Here is a 9,833-nt window from a genome sequence, read left to right as displayed (position 1 = left end):
CCCGCAGTGTCTTTCCCAGCACAGGTCGGACAATGGTACGATCCTGTGTTTAAATTGTACCTGGGCTTGTGATAGGTGTAGGATGGCGGGGTCCAGCCTAAGGGTTCTGGGGAGCAGGACCTGGAGAGCACGATGGGCCCCAGGGTGCAGGCGCACCTGCACTTCTGTGCAGTAGCCCTTCCCTCTCCCTTTCACAAGCCCCACAGCAGAGAAGTGGGTCTCTTCCCCCTGTACCACGATGGGCTCAGTTGGGGGCTGCACTGGAGTGGGGGATGCTTTTCCCTAGGCCAGATCCCCCTGTAGCATAGCGGGGAGTGAGGGAACAGCCAGACTGGGGTGGAGTGGATATAGGAGATCCTGCTCATGGGACAGTGGGTCTGGTGCTCCAGGAAGCCCCCATCTATGTGCTGGGGCCTAAAGGCATCCTGGATGGATTGTGGGGACCTGCTTCTGGAGCGCTGGTGGAAGCTACTGGCAGAGCCCGGGCTCCATCCTAGTGTGGCTTGGTGGCAGGATGTGATACCTACTTTAGGGGTGGGATGTCCTGGGAGCAATTCCTGAATGTGCCTCCAGTGCCTTGCTTTGCCTTGTATAGATGTAAATGCCCGGGTAGTGGCGGGGCTCAGTGCCTGCAGGTAACACTCCCCAGCTCAGCTCTCAGTCTGCTCCTGGTGGCAGCAGCAGCTCTGGCCCCTGGAAAGGCAGTGATAAATCGCTCCTGCCTTGGTTGCACTTCTGGCTCCAAGGCTGGTGGAAGGGAGTGGTGGGGGCTGAAGAAGCCTCCCCTAGGACTGAGAAAGCCCTGCCCTGCCTTGCCCATGCCACCCCCTCCCCCCTGTTAACCCCAAGCTGGGCTGGCTTGAACCAGCAGCCTTCTGCTTGGCCTTCCAATGCAGTAGCCATGGCCCCCAGAGCCCCTGCATCTCCTTTCACATTCTCCCAGCTATAAAAATGGCTGTCCCCTACCCAGAGCTGAGCTGGACACTGACCACTTGGGGTGGGAAGGGCAGGAGCTAGAGCAGCCCCACAGTGCTGCCACAGCTGCCCTTTCCCCTTCCTCAGGCCCTGGAAAGAGCCAGTGAGCAGAGCCAGAAACATGGAGGGTATCTCTACAGAGCTGGGCTGAGTAGAGACCCAGGCTGGGAGCAGAGGGCACAGGCCTGAGCAGCGTGAAGGTGGGACTAGGTAAAAATGGGCTTGTCCAGGATTTGAACCTGGGACCTCTTGCTCCCTAAGCAAGAATCATACCCCTAGACCAACAAGCCAAGGTAAGTGCTTATTTTTCCAGATGTCTTCAAGAAGAGATGCCAGCGGGGCTGGAAATTTCTCCATGCCCCCAGGCTGTCATTAGCTCTGTGGTTTCCAGCCCTGCCTGCAGCTCTGCTAAGCACACATGGGCTGAGCCCCATCCCCTGCCAGTGGGTAGGGCAGGGCCTGATTCTCTCCCAGCTTCCAGCTCCAACCCCAGCAGCCCCTGCCTGGCTTGTAGATGCCCGGTCATCCAGGCTGTCCATCCCAGCCTGTCCCCTCCAAGCACAGACAGAGCAGCACCGGGCTCCTGGGACTTGTTGCAGCCAGGGCAGAATCACCCTGAGACCCCGCAAGAAGAACAGGCAGCGATCGAAGTCCCAAGCAGACCAGCTCAAGGAAAGTGCCTGTCTCCCCCCAGCCCAGCCTGGAGGCATCTTGCTCCCAACTCCACACTGGGACAGAGGCTTCAAGGTGCACAGAGCAACAGAGAGCTGATGCTGCCTCAGCCAGGGCAGCAGGGTTCCCTGGGGAGCAGTTTTGGCTTCAAATGTCTAGGACGTACCACATGTCCAGCCCCAGGGCGCCTCTTTCCATCTAGATACTCTTGCACATCCCATCTGCACACCATCCGCAGAGTGTCCCAGAGCCCCTGCCTATGGCCCCAACTCTGGAATGCTGCTTGCACCCTTGTGCCGGGCTTTGGCTTGGACAGGTTTGATGTTAAGATCCCTCCTGGTTTTCAGCCACATTGTCTGGAGGGACATCGTCTTGGTCTGGGACGGGGGAGCTGACTCAGCAGGCAGCAAGGGCAGGCTCTGTGTGTAGCACGTGGAAGATCAGGGAGGGGAGAGGCAGTACTATGAGAGACAGGGCAGAAAGCAGAAAGCAGAGCAGCAGACGTGGCAAGGGAAAGGATGCCCGGCATGCCTGCAAGAAGGTTTGCCCTCAACAGCCTGAAAAGTCCCACAGGGATGGGGGGAAGGGATTCACTGGGGATTTGAACACAGGACCACTGGCATCCAAGGGGAACTGAGACAACAGCTGGCAGAGCGGCAGCTTGCCCACATATAGCACCATTGAGGGAGGGGGCGGGGGGGTGCAAGAAATTGCTGGAGACCCACAACCACACATCCCTGGGAAACTTATTGGTCTGGGGGCTGATTATCTCTTGTTGGGGGACTTCCCAGGACAAGATTTTTCCCCTCTGAAGGGGAAAGGAATTTCAGTCTTGAAGCTGCAAAAGACAGCACCTCTGGACTGGAGAAACTAGGAACGTGCGTCAGATTGGTGGTATTGGGCATAAGCACAGAGCACTGCCCTGGGCTGGGGAGAGCAAGGGACAAGCCTCACCCATTGCTGTATGAGACTTGAACTCAGAACCTCTCCAACATAAACCTTGCTGGCACCGCAGCTCTTTCCCTGGGCTGGATACAGGCAGCTCAGACCCTGAAGGGAAAGGGAAAGGAAAAGGGGCCATCTGGGATTAAAAACTGGGACCTCTGCCATCATAAGCAAGAATCACAGCCCTGGCCAAAGCTGCCAGCTGGGTGCAGCCCCACCACGGCCAGTGTCTCCTTGTAGAAGCAGGCAGGGCTGGAAAACTCCTTCCACCCCCAACACTGTCATCAGGGCTTGTGGTTTCCAGCCCTGTCCATAGCTCTGCTAAGGACACAGAGGGAAGAGCCATGTCTCCAGGAGAGTCATTGGTCTGGGGGGTGATTGTCCCTTGTGAGGGGACCACCCAGCGCCACAGGATTTCCCAGGAAAAGGCTGTTCCCCTTCAAAGCAGGAAGGGATTTCAGCACCTCTGCCCTGGGGGAAACTAGGAACATGGGTCAGATCGCTGGTGTTGGCCACAAGCACAGACAGAGCACTGCCCTGGGCTGGGGAGAGCAAGGGACAAGCCTCACTCACACCCCATATGAGACTTGAACTCAGGACCTCTTGAAGCTATGCCCTGCCAGCACTGCAGCCTTTACTCTTCCAGCTCTTGCAGCCAGGGCCAGGCAGAGTCTGGTCTTCGGGGGGCTGCAGGCAACTTCAACCCTAAAACCAATTGAAAAAAGGGCTCGTCCGGGATTTGAACCCGGGACCTCTCGCACCCTAAGCGAGAATCATCCCCCTAGACCAACGAGCCAGCTGTGCACAGATGCTTCCCAGATGTTCTCTCAACAGCAGCACTAGCAGGTCTGGAATTCCCCAACCACACACATGCTTGTCATTAGCTCTGTGGTTTCCAGCCCTGCCAAGAGCTTTGCTAAGGCCACATTGGGCTGAGTCCCAACCCTTTGCTGGTGGGTAGCTTGGGGCCTGGTTCATGCCTATCTTCCCTGCTCACTGTGGAACCTTCCAGGACCCGGTGCTGACCCACCTAAAGGAAGAAGGGGCTCAAATCCAAGGGGGAATTTAGTCCTGAAGCCACACAAGGAGGAACCTGGGCACAGGGGAGGAAAACAGTTGCAAAGTTTCATTGGGTCAACTACAGCCACCAAGAGCTGCCAGCGCCTGGGGAGGGAAAAGCCACAGCACTCATAGTTCAGGACCTCTTACATCCAGATCAAGTATCACACCCCTCGAGCAGGGAGCCTCCAGGGGAAAGGCTTCTCCACAGCTCTGCTCTGCACCCCCAAGGGCCCAGCCAAGTTGGCAGCTGCCCCATGCCTGATCCTCCTGCTGCCCATCCCACCAGGCCCGTCCATGCAAAGAGAGAAGCACTAGACAAACCCAAAAGCTCTCTCCCAACCTGCAGGATGCATGGGAGGTTGTGGGTTTAAGTCCTACCAGGGCAGGGCTTGACTCTCCCTGCCTAATGCAATGACCCTCTGCAGGCAGTGGTTCTTGGTGAGTGCCTGACAGAGGGAGTCCAAGCTGTGGCAGGGTTCAGGGCTCCCAGGGCCATGGGGGGCTGCAATGCACTGGTTTGTGGTGGGCACAGCATGTCTGTCCTCCGTGGGTGTTTCTAGATCGCAGTCATCACTGAGAGCAGCTCCGGGTGTGCCTGGGGTGTCCAGGCAGGCCCAGGACTCCACTGAGCGCTGAGAACAAGCTGAGGCCTTATTTATGGCAACAGCAGCTCACTGTTCTGGCAGCTGGGGGCCACCTAGGGGTGGGCCCCCCATGGACAGAGAACAAGAAGCAGCCCCCACCTCTGGGCACCCTGCCCAGCTACACCACAGAGACCACACATGCAGGGAGGACAACAAGAGTAGCCTCTGTGGTGGCACAATAGGGGGCACTACTAGGCCGAGCCACCTGCCTCACTGGTGCTGAGCGGGGTGGCCTTCTGCACCTTCCCTGGCCAGCAACATTTTTTTTTTCCTGTCTAATCTTCAGCTTCTCCAGATGTTATCTTGGGATGCTTCAGACTGAAAGAAGCACCCAAAAATATTACTGTGGGCAAAGCACCCCAAGATTCACAACATCTGTGTGTATCCCTACTCTGCACATAGCTGTGCAAGAGACCAGTGCCCGTGTGATGACAGCATTACCCCAGGCTTGCAGGTGTTTTCCAGGAAGGGGGAAGGCTGGCTGTAGCCTCCCGAAGTGAGGTTTCGGGCCTGGCACAATGAGGCGGGTGGCTCAGTCTAGTAGTGCCCTGTAACAGGTTGCCCTCCCCAATGGCATTTTTTTTCTCTTATTTGCTATCTGTGGCCTATGGCTTGTGGGGCACCCTTGAAATCCCTTAATGTTTCCCTCCTATCTTTTGTCCTGTCTTCCCCTTTTCCCCGCCTGCCACATCTTGATGTAAATATTATACAGATATTTTTACAAGCGGGAGACTGCCTACTGTAGTTCTATGTTGGGGTTCTCAGCCACCACAGGCCTTGGCCCCCTGTCTTTCTTTAGCTAGGCCTACCAGTCTAAACCCACCGGATAGCGTTTGACTCCATAATAAATCCATCAGCATGGATTTATTAGGGGGAGATCATGTCAGACCAACCTGATTGCCTTTTATGATCAGGTCACAAAGGCCATGGATGCAGGTGTCGCGGTGGATGTAGTCTTTCTGGACTTCAGCAAGGCCTTTGACACCGTCTCTCACCCCATCCTAATTAATAAACTAGGCGACTGTGGCATAGACGCCTACACGGTCAGATGGATTGCAGATTGGCTGAAGGGTCGCACTCAGAGGGTGGTGGTGGATGGATCATACTCAACTTGGGGGGAGGTGGGTAGTGGAGTCCCCCAGGGCTCGGTCCTGGGCCCTGCGCTGTTCAATTTCTTCATCAGCGATCTTGATGTTGGGGTGGAAAGCAACCTGTTTAAATTCGCTGATGACACCAAAATTTGGGGGGAGGTGAGCACGCTAGCAGGGAGAGAGAGATTGCAGAAGGATCTGGATAGGTTACAGGGGTGGGCAAACAGGAACAGGATGTGTTTCAATACGGACAAGTGCAGGGTGCTGCACTTGGGTAGTAGGAACCAGCAGCACACTTATAAGATGGGGAGCTCCCTACTTGAGAGCACGGAGGCGGAAAGGGATCTTGGTGTCATTATTGACTCCAAGATGAACATGGGCCGACAATGCGAGGTCATGGTTGGCAGGGCTAACCGGACCTTGTCGTGCATCCACAGGTGCATCTCGAGTAGAGCCAGGGAGGTGATCCTCCCCCTCTATGCGACGCTGGTCAGGCCGCAGCTGGAGTATTGTGTCCAGTTCTGTGCGCCCCATTTCAGGAGGGATGTGGACAACATGGAGAGGGTCCAGAGGAGGGCCACCCGCATGATCCGGGGACAACAGGGCAGACCCTACAGTGAGAGACTGCGGGACCTGAACCTATTCAGCCTCCACAAGAGAAGGCTGAGGGGGGACCTGGTGACCGTCTATAAACTCACTAGGGGGAACCAGAAGGGTTTGGGGGAGACGCTGTTTCCCCTAGCCCCCGCTGGCATAACAAGGAGTAATGGGCACAAGTTGATGGAGAGGAGGTACAGATTGGACATCCGAAAAAACTACTTCACAGTTAGGGCGGCTATTTTTTTTTTTTTGGGTTGTTCTCCCGCCCTGGCGGGGGGTCGGGCTAGAAGATCTATTAGGTCCCTTCCAACCCTGAAACTATGAAACTATGAAACTATGACTCTGAGGCTCTAGCTCCTTAATCTTGGGGCTCATGGCCCTCCTTTTGCTTCCAATATGGAGCCCAGAGGCCCATCCACTGGGCTCGGGGCCAGTGGGCTGCAAGCTCAAGGCTGGGCAGCGGCCCTGAACCCCCACTGGCCCAGCTTAATAGTCCTGCACCCAGCTCTGAGATGCTGACCCTATATAACTGTACACACTGGTACACTAGGCCCCTTTGGCCTTTTATGACTGCACACAAGGCACTAATGATGTTCCTTTTCCCCTGCAGCTTGGTCTGGTCTATCACTCAACAAATCAGCAAATCAGCCAAGCACTGGTCTATCAATCAACAAAAATACATACACAATAAGTCAGTGGGTTATAACCACAAAAGAAAATAGGAATTAAAGAAGGCAGCATGCCATCTTACATTTTCTTCATGGTTTGGTGCTTCTGCTTCCCGCTGCCTGTGATGCTCTTCCCTGTGGCGCTGCCACCCCTTCTCTAAGGGCCATCATCAGTTCCCTTCTCAGAACAGCCGGACCAGCAGCCAAGCCTCTCTGTGGAGCATTCATGCACAACCTCCTTCCCCTTTGGCCACTGCCCCATACTACTGCCAAGCCCAGGGTTCTTATAGGTCTGGCCTGCCTGCTTCCGGTCACCTGACTAGCTGGCCAGGCTCAGCTTTTAACCCCTACCCTGCCAGCAGGCTGTGCCTGGAAAGTTCTGGTCTTAAAGGGACCAACTTACCTTCTGGTAACAGGGCTAATGTTCCCTGTTGCGTGCCGCCACAGAGGCTGCTCTTGCTGTCCTCCCTCCATGTGTGGTTTATGTGGTGCAGCTGGGCAGGGCGCCCAGGGATGGGGGCTGCTTCTTGCTCTCTGTCCATGGGGAGTCCAACCACAGGTGGCCCCCAGCTGCCAGAATAAGGATGCTGACTCTCACCCACTCCAGTCTCCGTCCTGCCCAGGCCTGGCCACTGACACAACAGCTACAGCTCAGGACCCTTCTGACCCTGTACCAGGTGCTGTACACTACAGGGAAGGGGCAGTAGGGCTCTGGGCTGCACCCTGCCTGCCAGCCCCTGCTCTTTTCCTAGGGGCAATGGACCGGGGCCAGCTCCTGGGCCCTGGCTTGTGGGGTGTGTGGCAGGAGCAGCTCCAGCTTCACGCTGTACCTTGGCCCCTTCCCCCACCCCTCCCCTTCCTGAGACACGGGGAAGGTGACAGCAGAAATGTATGTCCCAGGGATCCACACTGCCTTGCAGGAGAGGAGATGGCAACTTTGGCAGGATGGGTGGAAGACTGGTTCCTGTAGCACTGTAGACAGGTTGTTTAATTTCCCGCGGGCACCTAAACTAGAACTGATCTAGCAGCATAAGGTCCAGCACCTTATGTCTGGTGTCAGCTTTGGCTCCCTCCACCCATTTAAGGAATGACTCCCCAACTGGGCACAAACTCAGCCTTAGACTTTGCTAGCTGTGGGGCAGCTGTGTGGAACTTCTTCCTGAAATGATCTGGACCCAAACTATACCTCTTATGACAATGAATTACTTAAAAGGCATCACAGTCATTCACCGACCTAGAGGGCAGGTTTCATAGTTTCATAGTTTCATAGTTTCAGGGTCGGAAGGGACCTAATAGATCTTCTAGCCCGACCCCCCGCCAGGGCGGGAGAACAACCCAAAAACAAACAAACAAACAAACAAACAAACAAACAAACAAACAAACAAACAAAACCACTCACCCTAAAAACAAAAACGGGACTCAAATGAGTCCAGCCAGGTAAGTATCCAGCCTCTTCTTAAAGATCCCCAGGGTAGGGGCCAGCACCCCCTCCCTTGGAAGTTGGTTCCAGCTCCTAGCCGCCCTGACTGTGAAGTAGTTTTTTCGGATGTCCAATCTGTACCTCCTCTCCATCAACTTGTGCCCATTACTCCTTGTTATGCCAGCGGGGGCTAGGGGAAACAGCGTCTCCCCCAAACCCTTCTGGTTCCCCCTAGTGAGTTTATAGACGGTCACCAGGTCCCCCCTCAGCCTTCTCTTGTGGAGGCTGAATAGGTTCAAGTCCCGCAGTCTCTCACTGTAGGGTCTGCCCTGTTGTCCCCGGATCATGCGGGTGGCCCTCCTCTGGACCCTCTCCATGTTGTCCACATCCCTCCTGAAATGGGGCGCACAGAACTGGACACAATACTCCAGCTGCGGCCTGACCAGCGTCGCATAGAGGGGGAGGATCACCTCCCTGGCTCTACTCGAGATGCACCTGTGGATGCACGACAAGGTCCGGTTAGCCCTGCCAACCATGACCTCGCATTGTCGGCCCATGTTCATCTTGGAGTCAATAATGACACCAAGATCCCTTTCCGCCTCCGTGCTCTCAAGTAGGGAGTTCCCCATCGTATAAGTGTGCTGCTGGTTCCTACTACCCAAGTGCAGCACCCTGCACTTGTCCGTATTGAAACGCATCCTGTTCCTGTCTGCCCACCCCTGTAACCTATCCAGATCCTTCTGCAATCTCTCTCTCCCTGCTAGCGTGCTCACCTCCCCCCAAATTTTGGTGTCATCAGCGAATTTAAACAGGTTGCTCTCCACCCCAACATCAAGATCGCTGATGAAGACATTGAACAGCGCAGGGCCCAGGACCGAGCCCTGAGGGACTCCACTACCCACCTCCCCCCAAGTCGAGTATGATCCATCCACCACCACCCTCTGAGTGCGACCCTTCAGCCAATCTGCAATCCATCTGACCGTGTAGGCATCTATGCCACAGTCGCCTAGTTTATTAATTAGGATGGGGTGAGAGACGGTGTCAAAGGCCTTGCTGAAGTCCAGAAAGACTACATCCACCGCGACACCTGCATCCATGGCCTTTGTGACCTGATCATAAAAGGCAATCAGGTTGGTCTGACATGATCTCCCCCTAATGAATCCATGCTGATTGCCCCTGAGCATCATCTCGGATGCCGGCCCATCACAAATGTGCTCCTTGATGATCTTCTCAAAGAGCTTCCCCAGGATTGAGGTAAGACTGACGGGCCTATAATTGCCCGGGTCCTCCCTTTTCCCTTTCTTGAAGATGGGGACCACATTAGCTACCTTCCAATCGTCTGGCACCTGGCCCAAGCACCACGATCGCTCGTAGAGCCGTGCCAGGGGCCCTGCAATAACTCCAGCCAGCTCCCTCAGCACCCTGGGGTGGAGAGCATCCGGACATCAGGTTGTTCAGGATAACAGGCACATTGCCCATTACCAGCCCAGCAACAGATCTTATGCACTCTTTTTCCAAGTTCCATCAGCATGCTTGGTTTTCAAGTTACTCAGGAACACCTCTGGGTCCTCTGTGTCTTTGTATAGGATGAAGTCCTTGAGGGTCACCCTGCGGGGGCACAGTTTGCCCCGCTCGGTGCTGCTTAGCCTCATACTGGCACTGTGCCTCCTCGGCTCCTATATCTCATTTTAACTGGAGAAGCTCAATCTTGTGTTTACACTGTTCAGCTTCATGCTTGCGCTGCGCCTCTTAGTTT

The 9,833-nt window shown here is 55.3% G+C and overlaps 2 non-coding genes across 2 annotated transcripts; both read right to left on the bottom strand.

Moving 5' to 3' along the window:
• Positions 1-1,193: 1,193 nt before the first annotated feature.
• TRNAP-AGG lies at positions 1,194-1,265 on the bottom strand. The gene has a single exon. It is a non-coding gene; the product is annotated as a tRNA-Pro (tRNA).
• A 2,051-nt stretch (positions 1,266-3,316) lies between these two features.
• TRNAP-AGG lies at positions 3,317-3,388 on the bottom strand. The gene has a single exon. It is a non-coding gene; the product is annotated as a tRNA-Pro (tRNA).
• Positions 3,389-9,833: the final 6,445 nt, after the last annotated feature.

Source organism: Alligator sinensis, unplaced genomic scaffold (genome assembly GCF_000455745.1).
Source record: "Alligator sinensis unplaced genomic scaffold, ASM45574v1 scaffold1412_1, whole genome shotgun sequence".
In the NCBI taxonomy this organism is placed as follows: domain Eukaryota; kingdom Metazoa; phylum Chordata; order Crocodylia; family Alligatoridae; genus Alligator; species Alligator sinensis.
This window is presented reverse-complemented; position numbering and strand designations above follow the sequence as displayed.